The 23268-nt window shown below is 47.9% G+C and overlaps 1 long non-coding RNA gene across 1 annotated transcript in view; it reads left to right on the forward strand.

Moving 5' to 3' along the window:
• The window catches only part of LOC132356707 (uncharacterized), a 123538-nt gene that overhangs the window by 83680 nt on the left and 16590 nt on the right, over window positions 1-23268 (forward strand). The window lies entirely within an intron of this gene.

A 23268-nucleotide genomic window follows, 5' to 3' on the forward strand; every position in this document is an offset into this window, starting at 1 on the left:
GAAGGTTACTGACCCTAATAGGGTTTCAGTCTGTGAGCCACACCCTGTTCAATTTGATTGGATTTTCCAGACTAATAGGAAATTGTAACCCTCACACAGTGTTGCAGAGCAAAGATGTAAGATCATTGTCCAGGGATAGTGAGAAGATCCATTCATTTCCTTCATCCTTAAACACTGTTGAGTGCATTCTTTATGCTGGGAACCATTCTATGTCTTCAGAATAACAGGGCATCAGACACACTGGGAATCTGTGGAAATGAAGCTGGGATTCCCTGGGAGAAATACGGAATTAAAAATAAAATGCAAGATGAGGAACTATGAAAATGTGAAATATAAATAATGAGGTGACAAAATAAGATATATTGCTGGGATGCAGAACATCACTCTTAAGGCACTGGCCACATAGTACTTTCAAGAACATGTTAAGAATCTATTAACTATGCAAAGAAAATGGGAAGACAATTTTATACTTTATTTCTTGGTTAGTGGGGAAATCCATACAAATGTTCCTACATAGTAAACTATTGAAATAATTTTCCTTCCATGTCATTCGGAATCTATTTATACATTTGAGTGGAAATCTTACGGTGTGGAGATGGCTGTTTAAGCTTAAAATTCCTGGTTCCCAAATGGAAAAAATTAAACCAGGGGACATGGTGAGTATTTCATTGTAGCTGAGGACATTTTGCTTGTATCATACAATGCCTGGCAATCCTATTATCTCGTGTATTTCAATTCCATCTCCCATACACATTGAAGAGTATTTCACCTGAAACAAATATATTAAGGTAAATCAGCTATACTTCAATTTTTTTAAAAAAATATTTTAAACCTTCTCCATTACCCCTCAATCTCCAAGGACTCATCCTTTTCTCTTACAGTCATCAGATTATGTGTAACCTATTTCCCAAATGAAACTGATATTTTGGATGTAGATACTTTCCACCACAAGATTTAAAGTACTCTGTACTGTCATTCACTACTTATGCCATCTTCCGCCTAAAAGGAAAGGAATTGCCTTTCCTCTCAGCTCGGAAATTTACTTCTACATTCGTGTTCTTTCCTATTCTCCCCTGCCACGTCAGAATGTATGTTATAATTTAAATTGAATTCACTTTATTTTTCACATTGATTTAAAATATTATAATAGTGTCAGGTGTACAACATAGTGATTTAATTATTTTAAACATTATACTTCATAACATATATACTTCATTTAAAGTTATAATGAAATATTCCCTGTGTGGTACAATTTATCTTTGTAGCTAAGGTTTTTTTATTTTTATACATAGTAGTTAGTATCCCTTAATCTCATGTTTTTAATTTCCTCTCCCCCTTCCCTCTCCCCTTTGGTAAACACTAGTTTGTTCTCTATATCTGTGAGTCTGTCTCTGGTTTCTTATTTCATCTCATTGTTTCATTTTGTTTTTTAGATTTTACATACAAGTGATAACGTACAGTATTTGTCTTTTTTTGTTTGTCGTATTTTTCTAATCATAAGACCCTCCAAGTCCATCCATGTTGTCACAAATGGCACAATTTCATTCTTTTTATGGTAGAGTAATATTCCTTTGTATATATACAACACTTGTTATTTATCCATTCATCTGTTGATGGACACGTAAATTGTTTCCATATCTTAGCTGTTGTAAATAATGCAGTTATGAACACTGGGGTGCATGTATCTTTTCAAAATAGTGTTTTCGTTTTCTTGAGATGTATACCCGGGAATGGAATTGTTGGATCATATAGTAGTTCTATTTTTTAGTTTTTTTAGGAACCTCCATACTCTTTTCCACAGTACTAGGCCAATTTATATTCCCACCAACAGTGTCCTAGGATTCCCTTTGCTCCGTATCCTGGACAAACTTTTCTGGCTGTAGAATTTTTTATGAGGGCATTCAGACAGGTGTGAGGTCATAGCTCGTTGTGGGTTTGATGTGCATTTCTCTAATGATTAACGATGTTGAGCATCTTTTCATGTGCCTGTGGCCATGTGAATTTCTTCTTTGTGAAAATATCTGTTCAGGTCCTGTGCCCATTTTTCGGTTGGGCTGTTCGATTTTTTGATACTGAGTTGTATGAACTGTAAAACAACATGTACACTTTATTTTGAAGCACTCCCTCTCTTTGAACCCTCCTCTTACCATTTAAATACGCTATGGTATCACTCAACCTTAAATTTGAATTTTAAAAAAAATAGCTAAAATTTTGAAGTCCTTTTATTCCCAATAGCTGCCCTCTCACTTTTAAAATCCAATTTGAGGGCAGAGTCCATCAATTTACATTTCTCCTCACCTCAAACAATCTTATTTTTTGTCCCCATTAATTCATGGATATTATTCTTTTATTTTTAAAAAAGTAAGTTTTTTCCAGAAAAAAAAAAAAAAGAAAATGGTCAGAAGAACCTAGGGGCAAGACGGGAATAAAGATGCAGACCTACTAGAGAATGGACTTGAGGATACGGGGAGGGGGAAGGGTAAGCTGGGACAAAGTGAGAGAGTGGCATGGACATATACACACTACCAAACGTAAAATAGATAGCTAGTGGGAAGCAGCCACATAGCACAGGGAGATCAGCTCGGTGCTTTGTGACCAGCTAGAGGGGTGGGATAGGGAGGGTGGGAGGGAGGGAGATGCAAGAGGGAAGAGATATGGGGACATATGTATATGTATAACTGATTCACTTTGTTATAAAGCAGAAACTGACACACCATTGTAAAGCAATTATACTCCAATAAAGATGTTTAAAAAAAAAAAAGTAAGTTTTTTACAACATAAAAATACGAATAGAATGAACCAACTTGTATAAACTGAATTTTGTTCCCCTCCCCCAAGTTCATATGGTGAAGCTCTAACATTTAATTCATCAGAACGTGAATGTATATGGACACAGAGCGTTAAAACTGTGATGAGATTAAGGTGAGCCCTTTAGGGCCGGTCCCTAATCCAATCAGACCTGTGCTCAAGAAGCAAAGCGAGAGACTGCAGAACTGTGTACCTCAAGGGCAAAGAGCAGCCGGTTGAAGGCGCAATGTGTATCTATTGATCAGTGGACCTGCGAGGGCCTGAGATGCTATATTTTTAATAAGTCTTAGGTTCCCCCCAAGCTCCTCTTTCTTCTCAGTTACATAAGCTTTTTTTTTTTTTTTAAGTGTTTATTTATTTATTTATGGCTGTGTTGGGTCTTCGTTTCTGTGCGAGGGCTTTCTCTAGTTGTGGCAAGCGGGGGCCACTCTTCATCGCGGTGCGCGGGCCTCTCACTATCGCGGCCTCTCTTGCTGCGGAGCACAGGCTCCAGACGCGCAGGCTCAGTAGTTGTGGCTCACGGGCCCAGCTGCTCCGCGGCACGTGGGATCTTCCCAGACCAGGGCTCGAACCCGTGTCCCCTGCATTGGCAGGCAGATTCTCAACCACTGCGCCACCAGGGAAGCCCTACATAAGCTTTGATGAGTAAAAATAAACGTTAAGTTGATCTTCAAGGCTTAGAGATAAAAACCATGTACAGCATGTCTTATACTGTAGAAGTTTATTAAAATTGAAAGAAATTTTGAAAACAAAAAGCTTTACAGTAACATTCAATGAAACATAAGAAGCAGAGCTGTGGGAGTGTCCCCACCATGATTTACAGTGAAAGTCTCCACGGAGTCCACGAGTCTCATCTCAGGACAGGGCACTGCTGACCTTCTGCAAAGCACAGAGTCAGGCCCTTGAGCCAGGTTCCAAAAGTTCAGACATTTGCACCAAATGCAGATTACTACCATAGCTTCCTATTTACACAATAGTTAAAAGTTACTCCTAGGATTTGCCTCAATTACTTAAAATAGATTCAGACTGACAAACAACTTGCCATTCCTGTGTGATAAGTACCATCTGACGGATGACTCTAGTTCCATCAGGAGAAAGTGCAGTGCGTGTACGTGTGTGTCCCTGGGGGTTATCTGGGTTTCCACCACTGTTTCGTCCACCAGGGGTGGGGAATCGCTGCTTCTCCAGGAACAGCTGCTCCTTGTGACTCCCCCTCCTCAAGTCCACAGTCACCTGCAGGGCACCTGGGGAGTCCTACATGGAGGGAATGAAAAGTGATTGAGGCAGCCAGATAAGACCAGAAGAATCTCTCAACTGAGCTCAGCCCACTTGCCAATCATGGCATCATGAGCTAAGTAGGTGGTGGTTGTATTAAACCATTCAGATTTGGGGATGGGGTCTTACAGAGTCAACTGATAAACTTTTGAATGACCCAGAAAATGGCTCAGCATATATGGAAAACAGAATAAGGTAAATTCCTAATTAAATATCCTGGCTTTCTCCCCTGCACACACGTCTGCCTGGTATAAGCACACCATAGGCCACATAAAACTACCTTCCCCACCATTATGTTTACAGAAACGTCTCTTGTAGCATGGGAGGGAAACCCTGCCATTTCGACGTAAAAGCATCTCCCATTTCAGGTGCACCAGGCCCGCGCCCGACACGCACGCCCCGCCGTGCACACATCTTTCCATCTCGGCTTCAACACACACGTGTCTCCCAAATATTCTTATGCACAGTAATTACCATCTGTAAATACAGCACCAGGTCATTTCTTTATTTTCAGGAAATTATACGATAGAGCTCACAGAGTTCAAGTAGTTGCTCTGTTTCATTCTCCGGGTTCCCGTCCTCCGGGCCCTCATCGGCCCTCGCAGCAGTTCTTTCTTCCACCGAAACAGGAGCTGGCGGGTGTCCGGTGTATCGCGCAATAACATTTATACTGGGCCCCGTTCTGGGAGCATTACGAGGTTTTCTGTCTGGCCTGGACGTAGGCTGTGGAGGGGAAGATATACTGCTCAGTTGGGAAGCGTGTCCCCTGTGAAAGCTGGGCCATGCACGTGCCCTGAGCAGCCGGCCAGGTGGCACCTTCCGCAGGCGGCGCTCTCGGAACCCGTGTTCCGTTCTGCGACTGCTGCCCGTGCCTCCTGGCTGGCAGGACAGGCTTGACTCCGAAAAGGCCAGATACTGGAGTGTCTGCCCCAAACGCGGATGTTGAGCGCCCCGGCCTGGGTCCGCCCTGCTCGAGAGGCACAGGGGGACCTGCAGCCTCGGGCCGTCTGCTGAGAAGCTCAGCTCGCCCCCTGGGCACGGAAGGGCGGGGACGTGTGGCCAGAGGCGCTGGGCAGAAGGAACAGCGGGGTCGGGGCCGTCGCCCCTGCATCCGGGGGCTCAGGAAGGGCTGGCGTGGTGCGGAGTCCCGTCAGAGGACACAAAGGATGACAAGGGCAGGAATAAGAGGCAGCAACCTCCGCCTCAAGCACCCCTGGGCTGCTTCCCCTGAGCTTTACCCCACTGGTCCTCAGCAGAGCCTCTGGGCCCCTCTGGGGTCTGCGGGGGACACGACTGAGTGTTGGGACGCCCGCCGGAAGGCACTCTGCCAGGGGGCGTGGAGCCGAGGAAGACGCTGCTGTTTGCTCGGTCCGGCTCCCTCCTAGCCCCGGGCTCGCTCCCGGGCACGCCCTCCGACCTGGGGCTCCTCCCCAAGGCCTGCTCCAGCTCCAGCCGCGCCTGCTGTCCCGAGGGCGGGGCAGGCACACTCAGTTCACTCTCTACCTGCCGCCCGGGGCCTCGTTCCCGGGAAACGACCCTCCCTCTCGGTCTACAGAGACGCTGAGGGGCGGCGCGCCAGTCAGTTAAGAGATGAGCTTTTCCCCCGAGGCGTTCTCTTTGGTCGATGCTCAGATTTACTTCTTGTTTCTAGGCCCTGACCCACTCCCCAGTACAGCTTGGTCCCCGTTCCCTGGGCATGAGACCCCCGTGGCCCCCCCAAGCCCGACTCCAGGGCTTACCTGAGGCAAACTGAGCGAAGAGGATGCAGGAGGCCAGGAGCAGAAAGCAGAGGCGCCTCGTGGCGGGTCCTGGGTGGTGAGCAAGGAAGAGGGGGAGCTGGCGGCCGAGGCCCACGGGCTACCGGGGCTGGAGCGGCCTCTGTTTATAGGTCTCCAGGCGCTTGCACAAGAGGCACGTGGTCCAGAAACGTGATGATCCTAATTATAACAGAAAGATCCCTATCTGTGCATGAGACCCATGCCAACGGAGCTGCCCCACTCCTGCCCCATGTCCCACACTGTTTACGTGGGAAGAGTCTCCCTCCCTGCTCCAAGGCTGCACGCTCGACACACACACCTGACTGCAGAGGTTGTTCCAGACTGGACCCGTAACCTAGGCCTCAGCAAACTAGCCAGGACCTTCCCTGGGTCACAATGATTACTGGGCATGGGCTGTGGTGGAGACTTCCATTACCATGAAGTCCGTTGTGTTTGTTCAGTTGGTGGAGAAGGCAAAGCTCTTTTTCTCCGCAAGGGTACAAATAAAACCAGTGTCGCCCAGGATTTTAGCTGCCATCTCGCTGTTGTAAGGAAGTGGGTCTGAGAATAAATCAGATCCTGGTGAAAATACAGAGACCCTGGAGCCTGGCCTTCCTACTCTGGATCTTTCAGACAGCGGCCCTTGTTGGCTTAATCCAATCTGAGCCGAGTTTCCGGTTGTTTGCAACTGCAGGTGTGTCGGCTGGCACAGTGCCTGATTTGGGGCTCCAAGCCAGGGGCGCCGTCTCCGTGCCCCGGTGCGGCCTGGCCACGATGGGGGCACTGGGAGGGTTGTTGAGGGCCCTGGGGATAGAACTTGCTTTTGTACTGATAGCTGTAGTAATACTTTCAACATTTGCAATGAGGCTGGTGTGTGTGTTCTAGATTCCCTTTGGAAATTGGGGGGGACCCTGGAAATGCTTGGGGAAGGTATCCCAGCTGCATATTCTCTTGCACATTTATGTGAGGTGCCTCTGTCTTTCAGATCTGGAGTATAAGCAGGTTTGTCATGTAACGGTGGTCTCTAGAAGAGTGGATGCATGCCTTCTTTGTACCATTTGCTCTGATAAGCCAGTCGGGACCAGATGGGATCCTTCTCAACCAGATTGCAAAGTCACTTCTTTCTGGGTTTGGAGGCTGTCTTCATCTCCTGATGGTGAGGTAATAACTCACCTCAAGCTTGGTGGTTTAAAACCACAGAAATTTACTCTCTCAGAGTTCAGGAGGCCAGACATCTGCAATCAGTTTGGGGCTGAAATCGAGTTGTTGGCGGGGCCACGCTGCCCCCAGAGGCTCTAGGGGAGGATCTTTCTTCACTGCTTCCAGCTTCTGGAGGCCGCTGGCATCCGTCACGTGTGGCCGCGTCGCTCCCGTCCTGGCCTCCGTGGTCCCATCGCCCCTCCTCTCGCGTGGGTCTCATCTGCTGTGCCACGTTCTTATGCCAAATGCACTGGCATTCAGGGCACAACCAGAGAGAATCCAGGATCATCTCCCCATCTCAAGATCCTTACCTGAATCACATCTGCGAAGACGCTTTTTCCAAATAAGATCACACTCACAGGACCCAGAGGTTAGGACCTGGCACTGTGGGAGGCTCTTACTCAGCCTGCTCTACAGACTTTCAGATAATTGCCATTCTGTTGGCAAAGGAGTCCGGGAAGCAGGGCTTGGTGGTCACAGCGGTGCATCTGCCCCAGGCGGTGGCAGCAAAGTATCACCCACCAGAGCGGCAGCTACACCCAGACAAGCCTCTGGAGCTGCCTCTTGCCCCAGGCCGGGAAGGTGGGAGCTCTGGAGAATACAAACCCCCGGCGGGGACACGATGGCCTCTTGCTTGGTGACTCCAGGGAAAGGATCAGGAAGCAGAGGGTCCGCTTCGATTTTGAAGCTCAAACTGGGAGACTGGGCCCTGGTTTGAATGATCTGGTTCTCGCTGGACTCTCCTTCCCAGGAGAACACATTTCTCAAGGCTGCACAAGTGATGGCTGGCAGAGGAGAATGTGACTGGTGTTTATCGTGGTATTCGAGCTGGCGGTCAGCTGTTCCCACAGTCAAATAGCCAGATAGATCTGTTAGTTCCAGAGAGCTGGAGGAAGGTGAGCTTTCTATTACTTTCATTGTCAAAAAGCCCCCGGGAATGCCAGGAGCTCTATTTTTTCCCCCTTTTACCATGTGTGAATGAAAGGTCTGTTTCTTGGGTGGGTGATGATTGTCACACGAGTTTTAAAGTGAAGTGAAAAGTGTTCTCAGTCCAGGCGCACAGAGGAGGATTATATCATCAAGGGCAGAGCAAGGTCACCAAGGGCAAGGGCTGTGTTTGACACTCTTTACAAGCTCACGTTTCATGCAATGAAGCCGTGCCGCAGGTTTGCTGAGTGCAATGACGGTCATCCTCACTTCTGGGGTTTCTGCCCCAAAGTCTTCCACCACAGCAAGAATGGGCCCACTTTTCCCCACTAAGAGGGGCAGCTCAAAGCTGCTGCAGCAGGCAAGGTGCCGGAGACACTTCCTTCCGGCGTGTCTGTGCGTCCTCACCTGGCTCAGGTGATGTATCTCGACGTGTGGGGAAGCAGGTACTCCTGGACCCGGAGAGGAACGAGTCACCTGTATGAGGGTGAAGCGTCACTGCAGGAGGGAGAAGTCTGGGCAGGTCTGGAATCTACTAGAAAGTCCTGTGGTGAGCATGTAGATTTGCAGATAATTTTCCTCTAAGCAGCACAGCGTGTCTCTGAGCGGGTGCTAATGTCTACCCGAGGAGAGGCACACAGCAGGGCGTGGCTGCAGGTGGGCTGGGACGGCCCCCAGACCTGTTCCAAAGCTCGGAGCTCCCAGGCCTCCGCTCCCACGTCTGGCCAAAGCAGCTGGACGTTAGGTTTATATCACAGCGTGGTTTGGAAATTAAACCAGCAAATGTGAGGGGTGAAAATCCTTCATAAAGTGCTTCTATAGGAAAAAAAGGACTCAGGAAAATGGAATTCTGCAGCTGGAGGCCCACGGGTCCAATCTAACAGGCTTTTCAACCTGCTTTAGAGGCCACAGACAGCAGGGTCCAGAAAATGGGCATAAGTGTCTGTCAACCTCTCACTTTAAGAGTCTGCAGGTGGCCTTGATCAAGACCACACACAGGACCAGGCTGCAGGCTCACCGCAGAGGTCAGCGCTGAGTGTCCCCTGGGCCACAGAGCTCAGAGTCCAGCTGGTGACAAAGCCTGGTATTGGGAGGGAAAAATCACACACACGCGCACGCGCGCACACACACACACACTCCCACTCACATACACGTGCACACACCCTGAGCTTAGATTTTTCTGTTTACAGTAGCAGGGCCGAGGCATCGCTCACGGGAATCTGTTTCAACCCAGCTGGGTTAGAGTTGGTCCACTTCCTTAGCCACCTCTCCACCTGGGGAGCTTTCAGGACTCAACCTTTAGGGCCAACTGGAAACTCTCTCCTTTGGGCTTGACCGTCTCAGTACCAGCAGAAGACCCAGGCAAGGGGGTTCCTCCCCGGGGCTCGGCTTTAGGGGGTCTCCTCTCTGGCCAGACCCATGTCCCTTGTCCCCTGTAAATCATCCTCTGGGTTCTGATGACCCCAGAATTACTGACTGCCAACAGGAGAGCACGCCGCCTCCTGGTGGGAGCGCAGGAGACCCCCGGGGTGAGGGGTGGTCTGGAGTGTAGGAAGAAAGGGAGGGGCTGCCGGCCAAGGCCCCCGGCTCATCCTGAGGGCTTTCAGGAGTCCCAGGATCCTGGTTGCACCTGGCCGTCCAGGTTGCTGTGGATGTGTATTTGTTCCGTGGGAGGGGTAGGGGAGAGGAGGATAGGACACAGCTTATTCAGCAGTCTGATTTATAAACGTTAACTGTTAGTCACTTGTCACATGAGCCTCTGTGTGGGCTCTTCCCAGAGCCCAGGAATATTTGGGCGGCTCTGGGTTGCCTCCAGGGAAAGTGACGCACCTCCAGCCGGGGCAGGGCTAGGCTTCCCGCCCGCATCATGCTGGGATGCAGCTGTCGTAAAATCATGGGCGTTTCGTGAGGCTCTGACCCTCAGGGCCCTCGTTGCTTCTCCTACAGCATCTCGCTGCTTCTCTCTGCGGCCAGCTGCCAAGGGCCGGAGAAGGACGTGTTTCTGACTGCCCCCATGCAGTGCCACTGCGTTTCTCATGGTTCATCTAATCTCTGGACTTGACGCAGATAGCCAGAGAGGCAGGGCACCTGCACCCAAAGCAGCTCCAGCCCTCAGCTCTCGTTCCAAGGCAACGGCCCCTGTGGGGAGACCACGAGGGGGACCTACGGAACTCCGTCCGTCCATCGGCAAACGAGCCGCATGGCCACCCCCATCGAGAGACTGGAGCCGGAGGACGCCGGCAAGACCTTCCTGGCTGCAGAACTGCCGTCCCAGCAAGTGTGCGTACTTTATGTGGTCTTCAGGCAAAGCTATTCAGACTCGACTGCTGGGAATCCATCAGGTCCCTCAGTGGTCTGAAATATGCCTTCCTCAAGGTCCTGAACTAGACGCAGCAGGGAGTTGGTTTTGGAAAATTAGAAGACGGAGACTTGATCGTTCAGAGCTTTGCCTTTCAGCTTCCTGAGAAAGCCCTAGAGCCAAAGGATGCTGTTGGCAGGTGGCACCCGCGTTATACTCATTTGTCTCTAGATGGCGCCAGAGAGGGGAAAGCCTGGGTCCACTTTCCCTTGGGACCAGGTGGAAATGGACTCAGCCTCTGCAAAGAGCCTGGACAGACGGACCCGTGAGCCAGTGAAACGCAGGTGCTCGCTCGGAACGGCAGTGTTAGTAACAGGCAGAATTTCAGACCGGTGGCTCTTCCTTTAAAAACGTGCCGTAAAAAAGAATTGCGAGCGGGCCGTCACTGCCAACACTGACATAGGAAGGGCCTGGTGGGCGGTGTGGGCGCAGAGCCATGGAGAGGGCCAGCCACCGAGGGCAGTTCAGAAACCCGCGGCTCCTTGCAGAGCATTCAGCTTCTGCTTCTTTTCTTGGTCCAGTGGTAGGTACCAGGGCTGTTCACTGGCAAGTGTAGAGAGGGCGAGAGGACCCTGAGAGATTCATACCAAAACACACAGGGACAATTTGATCCTGTAGAGCAGGTTCAAGTGCAAATATTGTAAGAGCCTAAGTCAAAGCAGCCATTCCGATGACAGCAGGAGAGGTCAGTGCCGCCACGTGCGGGCGTGCACTCGCTCACGTGAAATGCAAGCGCGCCCGGACCTGGACCTGGACCCGGATCCGGACCTGGGAGGGTGAAGCAAGACAGCTCCTGAGGGACAGGGCTTGTAGGAGTGTAAGTGACCCCGTAGATTAAGGGATTTGGAAAGTCCTCTGTGACTGTGTCCTTTGTTAGGGCAAATGGCCAGTCAGGATGTTGCTTATAAAAAAAGAGAAAAGAATAATCATTGCAACAAGACTAAAACTCATGCCTTTTCTCTCTCTCCCCCTGCTTTTCCTTTATTTATCTTTTTCTTTCTCCCTTCCTTTCTCTTTCTTTCTTGCTTTCTTCCTTTCTTTCTCTCTCTTTCTTTCCCTTCCTTCCTTCCCTCCCTCTCTCCCTCTCTCTTTCCCTCCCTCCCTCTCTCCTTTCTTTCCTTCCTTCCTCCCTCCCCTCCTTCCTTCTTTCTTTCCAAGGAGGCACGGCTGGGAGGCGGCGGTGAAGGGGTTTAGCCCAGGTGCCCTCCCCGTTCTGCACCGTGAATGGTTTCTGAGGTCTTTCTCAGCGTGAACTGTAATGGCTTTCTGTAGCTCTGAGATATTCCGAGTCTCTGATTGCACACGTATTCTGATTCAGCCCTGAGTCAGACTGTGCCACAGAGGGAAGCTCTTCAACCCACAGAAGCGGAAGAACCAGCTTGTTAGTGACAGGAGGAGCCGTGTGAAGCTGGGCTGGCCAGGCTCCTTATCACTGACCTGCTGGACGAGGGGATGACACATCTCCCTCCAGCGGCTACACCTGCAAGAATAAGGCCGAGCACAGGGAAGGGAGCTGCATCACCGAGTCCCTGTTGTCACTGTGTGTCAGGGGTTGGGCTATACCAGTGCTACACCAGTGCTACACGTGAGTTAGCCCATCGAGTCCTCACATCAGCCCTGGGGGTAAATCTATCCTGGTCCTTTTTATATTCTCGGGAAAGCCAAGCATCAGTGACGTTGCTCGTCCAGAGACCCAGGTCTCTGTGACTTGGAAATCAGCGTGTGGTTCTAACACCACCTGGATTTCCGTGTGAACTACTTTGGTGGTGGGTCCGGGGTGCCGGGGCCAGTCGTTCCCCAGCGCGTCTAAGGGAGATGGACTCACCAGCCGCAGAGTGTAAGGAGACGGGGAAAGAAACCCACCTGGCACAGAGGGCAAATGGATCCCAAACTCCGGGTAAGGCAGAGGCAGGAACGGTTCGGGGGTGAATGGTGAATGTGGTGGTGCGGTGGCCACTGCATGATTGCTGCCCCGGGAGGGATCACCAATGTCCTGGGTGACAGGGAGTCTCTAACCACACTGTACCCCGGTTTCCAGAGCCACTGGACCGGTGCTAAAGCCCAAAGTCCACATTCTGCTCTGCACCAGCTTTGGTGATGCAAGCGTGGGACCGGCCAGCCTGCCCCTCTCACCACCCACGGGGCCAGCAGGGGAGCCCGCAGGGCCGGAGGGGAGGCACTCGCTCTGCTTCCAGGGCGCACATGTCTGACCCGACGGCCCTTTCTCTGACAAGTGACAAGAACACGACATCTACGGTGGACCCCACGGGTAGCTCCTGTCGCTCCCACAGCCACCCTGTCGTGGTCTGTTCAGCTGCCCCCAGGACCAGGGAGTGATGGGCGAACCCGGGAGGGAGGCTGACAGTGAGGGGGCCACTTGCCAGCCCTGTGGTGGATCTCTGGTCCCATCCGGTCCCATCCGTAGCTGGTGAGCTCTGGACGGGACCACAGCGCTCTGCCTCTCGAGGAGAGCCTGTCTCCTGTCCTGTCCTGGAATCTCCTCCTCTTCTCTGAGTTCCTGTACACAGTGACCACTGCAGGGGCCCCCAAGTCTGTTTGCTTGTCAATAAGGGAATTCACACCGATGAATCAGGTCCCTGGGATGTTCAGAGAGGGAAGATCAGGAGGTCTAGTATGTCCAAAGGCAGGTGTGAGCTCAAAGAGACTCTGCTAATGAATGACTGAGGTCTGCGCTCGGTTGGTTGAAACAAGCCACACTGTTCATCGGTCAGAAGAGTCTGCATTTAGGTGCGTGAGGTGCTGTCGCACTGGGTCACTCCCGGTTCTTAGTCACTGACCAGTTCTGGTTGGTTAGAAATAGCTGGATTGCAATCAGCCTTCAGGTTGGGTGTGCTCCAGGCAAGGGCTGCTCTAGATGAAAACATTTCCCTTTACCTCCCTCAAGCATCTGCAGAACTCAGCAGCCTTTCCTTAGACAGGTCACCTCTGAGCCCAGCATCTCCTAGAGTTACTCCAAGAAACCCCCTCTCTGGATCTTAAAGGACCCCTCCCTTCTCTCCCTTAGGAGGGGGGTTATGTTGCTCCTTAACCTAAGGAGAGGGAGAGGATGTACATCTGCCCCCAGGATGACTGGGGGGGAACGCAGTGCTCTGTACTCACTGAGGAGGGGTAGGATGGTGGTTCTGATGAGGCCACGGGGGTGGGGCAGGTGGGCTGCGGACCTAAACTGTACCCAGGAGTCAGAATGGCACATAAGCCGTGAGTGCGATTCTGAAAAGAAGTACACGGGCCATCAGGACTGGAGAAGTATGAGGGGAAGACAGGTCACCAGCAGATTTGATTGGAAGAGTGGTATTTTAAGCAATTTTTTGTCTCATTACTGTTTTGTAATTTGTTTGATTGTGACAGGAAAATATTTTTCTACTTATGTTTGTGAACTTTCAGGGTTTGGTTGGGGTAATGGTACGAGAACTTTGTCAGTGGAGAGCGCGCTCTCTCAGACCTGCCCGAGCAGGACGGTGGTGCACCCAACCGAAAGGGGACCTAATTCCCATCAAGACCTGTGGTTGTTCAAGCTTTGGGACTTACAGTAATAAAGACCTTAGGTGGCTTTTGTCTGTAAGTTGTGTTTAGCGCCTGTGATCTATCAGAGGAAATAAAAGCTGGGGAGTTAGGTATTTCTCCTAAGCCTTCATAATACTATGATTTTACAAATTATTATTTTTCAGTATTTTTGGATACTTCTATATTTTGGGAGCAAAGTATTCATCGAAAAAGCATATATATATATATATATATATAAATTCCCTATATATATGTAAATTTATATACATATGTAATAATAAATATATATTTACTAGAAACACCCATTTCCATAGTAGTTCTCAGTCTAAACATTGGACAGAATCAGCATAGTCTCCTACACCAGAGGTTGGAAAACTATGGCCCTTGGACCGAATCTGCCATGCTGTCTGTTTTTGTAAATAAAGTTTTATTGAAACACAGCCACACCCATTTGTTTTTGTATTATCCATGGCTTCTTTCTCTTTACAGTGGCAGAGTTCTGTGGTGACAGATACCACATGACTGGCAAAATTGAAGATATTTATTATCTGTCCCTTTAGAGAAAATGTTTGCAGACCCATGTGCTAAACCACTGACATCATGATCTAATCCTACATGGTACAACCGGTGAGTCATTGAATAGAAGTGTCATCAGGGTCCACTGATGCAGAAGGGCTGGGACTTACGTTTGTGGAAACATTCTTTAAAAGAGCTGCAGTGGGAGGGCTGTGCCCACTGACAGTCCAGTTCACCAGAGTTCTAATTCCCTGCAAGTTCCAGCAAAAGAAATTCTTACTAAGACAAAGCATATTTTCCCCCCATTGTATTCCATTATACCTCCACTCTCATCCTTTCTTTTCACTTAACAAACTAAATTTAAAAACCAACAATAACCATTTTGATGACTTTCAAACCAAGGCTTCAAGAGAGAAAAACGGTGCTGGCCAAAATGGGAGAGGGGCAGTTATAATGATAAACCCTGACATTTCCTTTCTCCCCACTCTTTCTTCCCTTCCTCCCTTCCTCCCTCCCTTCCTTCCTTCCTCCCTCCCTCCCTCCCCCTTTCTTTCTTTCTTTCTTTCTTTCTTTCTTTCTTTCTTTCTTTCTTTTTCTTTTTCTTTCTTTCTTTCTTTCTTCCTTCCTTCCTTCCTTCCTTCCTTTCTTTCTTTCTCTCTCTCTTTCTTCTTCCTTTCTTTCTTTTTTAAATTCTCACTTATGACATATCAAATATACACAAATATATAATGAATCCCAATATTCTTATTTCCTAGCTTCAGTATTTCTCAACATTTTACAGATCCTTTTTCAGGTCCATACTTTTCATTTCTTTATTTATTTATTTCATTTCTTTTTGCTGGAGTGTTTTAAAGCAAATCCAAGATATCATGTCATTTCACCTATCAATCCTTCAGTCAGCATCTTTAACTGATGAGGCCCTTTCTCTTCCAACGTAACTGCCACATTGCTGCCACCCCTAATCAAATCAATAAGAAGCCTTTGATATTACCCAGGCCATATTCAGATTTACCTGACCAGCTCAGAAATGTTTTCTTGCAATTGGTCTGTTCAATACAGAATCCAAACAAGGCCCACCCATTGGTTGCTTCACCTCTTTCCTCTCTTTTTCTGTAATAGTAATTCTTATTTTTCCTCATGCCTTTGAGTTTGTTGGAGAAACTAGGTCGTTTTTCCTATATAACATCTCATGCTCTGGGCTTGACTGATTGCTTCCTTGAGCGGTTGTTTTACTTGTTTCTCTAACTTTTGTAGTTCCTGTGAATTGTCAGTTACGCGTGGCAAGTCGATTAGTTTCAGGTTCAGCTGCTTGAGAAATAAAACATTGCCTGCAGTCATCAGTGACTGCAGGTACCCCCGACGGTGAGCCCTGAGAAAACTCAGGATGAGAAAACATAGGGTACTGGCCCCAGACAGCTGAGGTGCATAGCAAAGGAACGATTTCAGGGAGCCCAGACTCTTGCATCTTCCCATACATAGAAAAGCACTAAATTCCTTAACTTGAGGTGTCTAGTTTCCTTTTATTATCAGTAGCTTTTTGTTCTGATTACCTGGTCCTATAAAAACTCCTATATATCCTGGCATATATCCTGGGTTCCCCATTTCCTCTTTGCAACAGCTTTCTCAGCGTTTATCTGAGAGGCTGTCTCCCGGGCTTGAAGTCCTAAGAATGTCTGCCGAATAAAACATAACACTCAACTTTTAGGTTGTGCATTTTTTTTCATACTTTTGGCCAGAATATTTCATAGGTGGTGGTGTGTGCCTCCTTTACATCACAACAGGAGGCCCATGAACCTCTGGTCCTGCCACTTTCAGTGAGGACCAGGTGAGTCATTGAGTTTAGTTGCTGTTAGCCTTAACCCTCTATTATCAAATTCCCCACCAAGCTTTCCAACAAATGGTTTTAAAGCCATCCATTGACAGTTGTTTTAGATCTATGATTTCATTCAGGGGTGCAAAACAGTGATTTTCCAATTCTACCATCCTGTCGACTTAAAAAAAATATGCACAACCTAAAAGTTGACAGCTGTGTTTTATTTGGCAGAAATTTTTAGGACTTCAAGCCCGGGAAGGAACATCTCAAGTAACCCTGAGAGAACTGCTCAGAGGAGGCGAGGGCGGGGAGCCAGGTTATATAGGAGTTTTGCAACGAAAGGCAGGTAGTCTGAATGTCAAAGAATTATCGTTAATTAAGGAAAACCAGATATCTCAAGTTAAGGAATTTAGCGCTTTTCTATGTATGGGAAGATACAAGAGTCTGGGCTCGCTGAAATCACTCCTTTGATATGCACCTCAGCTATCTGGGGCCAGTATCCTGTGTTTTTACATCCTGAGTTTCCTCAGGGCTCATGGTAGGGGGTGGCAGCAGTCTGATGGCTGCTAGATGGCAGGCATTCTTTCCTTCCTGAGTTTCCTCCAGGCTCACGTTGGAAGGCTGCAATATCTGATGACTGTGACATCCTTTGTTTACTGATACGGCAGGCAATATTCCATTGCTCAAGCCCTTCTTCATTTATTAGCTGGAAGTTTTCTATAAATAAGATATTTCCTTCATATAATGCTTGCTTATCCTAAAATACAGTTTGTACTGGAAGGGCAGAGTAAATGCTTGATCTTTTCTCCTATGTACCAATTTCCAGAGTGATAAGTTGGCACCTTAACAAACTCCAGTTATAAATAATACTGTTTCTTAAGTATCATTCTGACTTCATGTATTTGATGTGTTTAAAATATAATTTAATATTATACTTTTATATATTTAATGTGCTTATATATTTTAAATACTTAATCAATTGTAGTCATGGTTCTCTGCTGTGATGAAAAATGTTCCATCCTTGCCCAGCAAGTCCCCGTGAATTTGGAGCCAGTGTTCTACGGACGTGACCCATCAGCCTTTGGTAGCTTCCCTACTTTCTAGCACAACGACATACCCCTGGCTCATCTTGTACATCTTATGCTCCAGACCTGGACTCTTCTGCTTCTGTAAGACATCCCGGTTCTTTCTCATGGGAAAGAGTAGTGACCCGTGGCCTGTGTGCTAGGGGTGCTCATTGTTACTGCACTTTTAGGTGCAGGGGCTGAGAAACACACACTTGTGTTAAGAGGGAAAAAAGCCAGGGTTTTATAGTGATAATCCCAATTCAAATTTAAGGCTACGGGATTTTAGTATAACCTTTTAACTTTACATGAATCTTCTCTTACATCGAAAATCTTGGTTCTGATGATTTTTTTCATACCCCCCCAACATTCATTTTGAAAAGCTTCAGACGGACACATACAGGCAAGCGTAGTACAGAGCGTACCTGTACACCCTCCCTCTGGATCCACCAGTTGTAATCGCTTTGCAACTTTTATTGGCTTTGAGCTATTACAGAGGAAGTTGCCAGCGTCGTGACATTTCAGCCCTAAATACTTCAGCACATACCTCCTAGGAGCAGGCCATTCTTCCACAGAATGCCAATGCGGGAAACCAACACTGATGCAGTTCTTGTAGAAGTTGCTCTGAGGAGGGGCGCGGGTTCACACGGCTTTGGTTTTTCCATTGGACAACAATAATGTCTTACATCTTCAAAGTATACATTCGACACTCTGCATACATTTTACAAAACTTGTACGTGTATTTTATGAAAACTAAATTCTTAAAAAGTATTTATAACAGGAAGCAACTACCTTTCACCATTTTTCACGTTCAGCTCTGCTCCTTTTCTGAATGACATGCTCGCACCTCTTGTTTTCACTTATTAACTTTAAACACCGTCTGTTATCCCATAAACCACGAGGATTTAGTTGATACTACCCAACCCCCTCCCCTTCTTATGTCCAAATAAGAGGGCATGTTATTATTTCTAGTTATTTTATTGGTTTAGTTTAGGCCTTTATATAGCATACTCATTGTCATAGTCTGGGTTGCTATAGCAAGATACCGTAGGCTGGGTGACTTAGACAAGAAACATTTATTTCTCACAGTTCCGGAGGCTGGAAGTTGGAGATCAGGGTGCCAGCATGGTTAGGTTCTGGCGAGAGCTGCTTCCTGGCTTGTAGGCAGCTGCCTTCTTGCTGTTCCCTTCGATGGCAGAGAGAAAGAGACCATCTCTCCTGCCCCTTCTTATGAGAATTCCATTCATGAGGCTCTACCTTGTGATCTAATCACTTCTTAAAGGCCTCACCTCCAAGTTCTATCACCTTGGAGATTAGGCTTCCACATGTAAATTTGGGGAGGACATAGCACTTCTACATCTATTTCTTATGCAACAACTTTAGACGATGTCCCTGATTACCCACCATGTACAACAAGACGCCTCTCCCTCTGTCTCTCCTTCCCCATCTACCTTCCAACTGCTCTCAGTTATCCATTGATGTGGCCACATCAGTAACAATTGTATTCTAATCTGTAACCTTAAAGAAATCTTCGGTGCATCGTCCGTAGTTGATTCTAAGGGTTGAAAAGTAAGAAATACTTTTATATTTGGACCACAGTTATGTCACAGAGATGTTTTCCAGAGGCTATTAAACATTGTGTGTGTGTGTGTGTATTACATTATTATCTTGTGAAATTTACTCAGCTGTTTAGCCTACAGTCCAATACATGGGGTCCCTTCCACCCACAGAAATCCATCCTACAGCTCAAATCTTTTTCAGGTTGTTCTGCTTGGTCCTTAGGTCCGTGGAGTTATCAACTGGGGATTTCACTTTTCATCAGTCTTGCGTTAGAGGCTGTGTATGGACCCATGTCTAATAGTTAGGGCCACTTTGGCTACAATAACAAATAAACTTTCTAAGTTTAGTGACTTAACACCCTAGAAGTTCTTTTCTAGCTCATGTGAGAACATGCCATGGATGTTCCTGCTTGGGAGGTGACTTTCTCCACGTCACCATTTAGGACTTACTTTGTCCTTCTGGTGACTCCACGAGCTCCTGTGGTCTCTGGGAACTTGGGGAACTTAGGGGACCTTCATCTAAATGTCAAATTTTCTTTTTTTTTATTAACCATTTTGGATGGAAATGTTTCTTAAAGGCATCACAACATTTCTCTGCTTTATTAAATATTGCACTGAACGAAAAAATTTTATTTTGTCAACAATCCATAAGTGGCTGTCTTCTTTGCATTCTCTGAGGTTTCCCCGGGACATTTTATTAGCACTGTATGACTACAATATCTCCTTTCACCCATTTGATGATACTAATAACAATTTTTACAAGTTCTCTTTTGTTCCCAGGACTAACAGTACTTTCTCAGAGGCAATTTGTATTTGTTTAATGTGGCTTTCTCCATCATGCCTTTGGTTGGCCTCACATGTCTTCTTTTTCTTGGTTGTGTATTCCCAGTTAAGGATAAAGATCTGAGTTGTGTTCTAGGTAGGAAGAGTGCGTTTCCTAAGCTATTCTGTTGGAAGACCTGTTTCCTCATAAGCTTTTTCTTTGACAGGCAAAACCACGTGGGAACCTTGACATGGGTAGGTCATGCTGATAAGAGATCTTTGTTTTCAGGTACAAATATGGGATGTCTGCCCAGCAGAATGACTGCCTCTAAGGTGCCATTAAAGATGCCTTGATGGTTGATTTTCTGTGCCAACTGGGCTGGAACACGGTGCCCAGATATTTGGTTGAACATTAATGGGGGTGTTTCCGTGAAGGTGATTTCAGGGTAAGATTAACATTTGTTTTGTGTTCTTTTATGAGATGGTCAGTCAGGTGAGGCCACAAGAGGAGCCAGAGGAGAGGCTCAGGAAAATAAAGTTTATTGTCCTCACAGGTCCTAGAGATGGGAGGCAGGGCACACTTCACAGGGCCACATGGGGAAACAGTAGTGTGGGCGGGAGACAGAATCCAGAACCTTTATTAGGGTTTCCATGGGAAAACAAGGCAGGATAGGGAATTAGCTGAGGATAGGCTAGCGTGAATACTTTGGTGAGCTTTAAGTCACAGGCAACTAGCTTGCTCTAGTTGCCCTGGCGTGATGCAGGCAGAGGAATGTCCTCTCCTGTAAAGTGGGAGCCACAGAGAGGAGGCCTGGCTCTGGACTGGGTAGCTGGCATAGCAAACGCATGCTCCCAGCTGGACCCTTTGCTCTAAGCATTCACTAGCACCAAGAAGAGAAGTTTCTTCCCAGCCAGAAGGGTGTTTTTTCGTTTTGGGTTTTTCATTTGTTTGTTTGTTTGTTTTTTGCTTTTTTAGAAAGATACCAAACCATCACAATATACAGAAAATAAAATATATACACCACAACGTTGAAATCAGGGTACTCTTGAGTACAGCAGACTGCCCTCCATAATGTGGGTGGGCCTCGTCTGATTAGCGGAAGGCCTTAATAGAAGAAAGACCGACCTCCCCCAGGAAGAAAGGAGTTCTGCCAGCAGACTGCCTTTGGACTCAAGCTGCAACTCTTTTCTGTATCACTAGCCTGTCGGCCTCCCCATTAGATTCTGGACTCACTAAGTCTCCACAATCCTATGAGTCAATTCCTTAAACTAAATCTCCCTCTGTATATATACACACATATCCTGTTGGCTCTGCTTCTGCAGAGAACCCTGACTAACACAGATGCCTTTACTCTGAAGACTAACATGTATATGAGTAGCTCCAGTTCTCCCCTTGTTCATCCTTTTTTATTGGAGAAAGTTCCCCCTTTTGGGGAAACTTGTGACGAAACCTTGAATGGCTGAGACTTGCTAGTGCCCATGAAAACAAGAACGCTTGGAATGCCATGGCAGGTCTCTCTACTTGATGGGGTGACATGCCTTATAGGCCCACGAGCCAGGGAAGCCAGGGTGCCACATATTTCCCAATGTGAGGCCCTACGAGTTCACTGTCAAACGCTGAAGCAAAGCGAGGGTGCACTTTGCCTTGTGCATGACGCCGCCTGCCTGTGAAGCACCTCAGTGACTGAGGTGGGGGTTGGCAGGGTGACTGCAGCTCCCATGCCTGTCTGTGCAGGTAGATAGTGTGCCTTAGTAGTGACTGAGGTGGGGGTTGGCAGGGTGACTGCAGCTCCCATGCCTGTCTGTGCAGGTAGATAGTGTGCCTTAGTAGTGACTGAGGTGGGGGTTGGCAGGGTGACTGCAGCTCCCATGCCTGTCTGTGCAGGTAGATAGTGTGCCTTAGTAGTGACTGAGGTGGGGGTTGGCAGGGTGACTGCAGCTCCCATGCCTGTCTGTGCAGGTAGATAGTGTGCCTTAGTAGTGACTGAGGTGGGGGTTGGCAGGGTGACTGCAGCTCCCATGCCTGTCTGTGCAGGTAGATAGTGTGCCTTAGTAGTGACTGAGGTGGGGGTTGGCAGGGTGACTGCAGCTCCCATGCCTGTCTGTGCAGGTAGATAGTGTGCCTTAGTGGTGATCGTGCGTTGCATCCTTTCCCAGAGATCTGGGCTGCAATGTCCGGCTTTGCTGACACAACTGCAGTGGTGGTAGAGGTCCTCACTAATCAATTTATGTTGGCATTCACGTAGCTCTTGACCAAAGTACCTAGCGTATCGCTCATGATAGGAAAGAGCAGACTCACTCACTGATGTAAACTAGGCTTCCATCCACCCTAGCACCCCAAAAGGCAACAGTAATGAAGAGGGGAGGGCGCCCTTGAAACAGCATCCAGCATCCAACGCCGATCTCCTCCAGTGGACACTTTTCCCACTCAGAGTTGTCAGCGTGTTTAATGACTATGAAGGTACGTGATTCAGCAATTCCTTAATGACAGCCGCGGTAATAAAGGGTTGGATCTGGGTCTGTATGTACGGCTTACTCAAATCCACACTTTCTCTTCATCTAGACAGATGCTATAATAGGAACCATGAAACTGGGCCTTTCAGTCATTCGGGGGTGAAGTGCCTTGTAGACAACCCCACGTACCGCCCCCCTTAACTTCAAAGCCATCTTCCCTCCAGGCTGGTTCAGGCAATATCTTTTGCGTTCCAGTTTCACCAAAGGAGGGTGACACTGGGCACACAGGTGTAGGTGAATGCAGAAGCTCCCAGGAGGTTTGGGTGGAGGAGAGAAGGTGGAGAGGAGATGGGACATCTCCTTTAAAACTTGCTACCCCCTGAGGAATGTAAGTCCCGGGGCCAAATGCTGTTGGGCTGGGAAGGGCTGCAAGAACCCTGCTAGTCTTTCTGGTCTGAGCCTGTAGTCTCTGGTGACAGGGCTATAGATGTGACGCCACCACCTTCCCGAGATGGTCAGTGCCCTCTTTGTGGCTGGGGATGAGTGGAATATTGCCAGCCGTATCAGTAAATGAAGGATGTCACAGTCATCAGCAATTGCAGCCACAGCCGTTGGTGAGCCGGTGAGTCCTGAGGGGACTCAGGAAGGAAAGAATGCCTGCCATCTAGCTGCCATCAGACTGCAGCCATTCCCTACCATGAGCCCTGAGGAAACTCAGGATGGGAACACACAGGATACTGGCCCCAGAGAGCTGAAGGAGTGATTTCAGCGAGCCCAGACTCTTGCATCTTCCCATACATATAAAAGCGCCAAGTTAAATTCCTTAACTTGGGATATCTGGTTTTCTTTAATGAACAATAATCTTTTGACATTCCTGACTACCTCTCCTTTGTTGCAAAACTTCTGTATAAGCTGGCTCCCCCCTCGCTTCCTGGGAGAATTTCTCTCAGGGTTACTTCAGATGCTGCCTCCCGGGCTTGAAGTCCTAAACTTTCCCGCCAAATAAGACATAGCTCTCAACTTTTAGGTTGTGAATATTTTTTTTAAGTCAACAGATTATTTCTTAGCTTTTCAGGAGAAGGGGGAGGCCTGGACGCACTGTAATGAACACTTGCCATGTTCATGTTACAGAGAACGCCCGAGTAGCGGTAAATGTCCACAGCATAATGGCATCTCCTCTGCCTTTCCCTCACAAAAGAGGGGTGTGGCGTCTAAATCCATCACTGGGGGATGGGGGCAAAATTTTTTC

This window comes from Balaenoptera ricei, chromosome 21 (assembly GCF_028023285.1).
Source record: "Balaenoptera ricei isolate mBalRic1 chromosome 21, mBalRic1.hap2, whole genome shotgun sequence".
NCBI classification, from domain to species: Eukaryota; Metazoa; Chordata; class Mammalia; order Artiodactyla; family Balaenopteridae; genus Balaenoptera; species Balaenoptera ricei.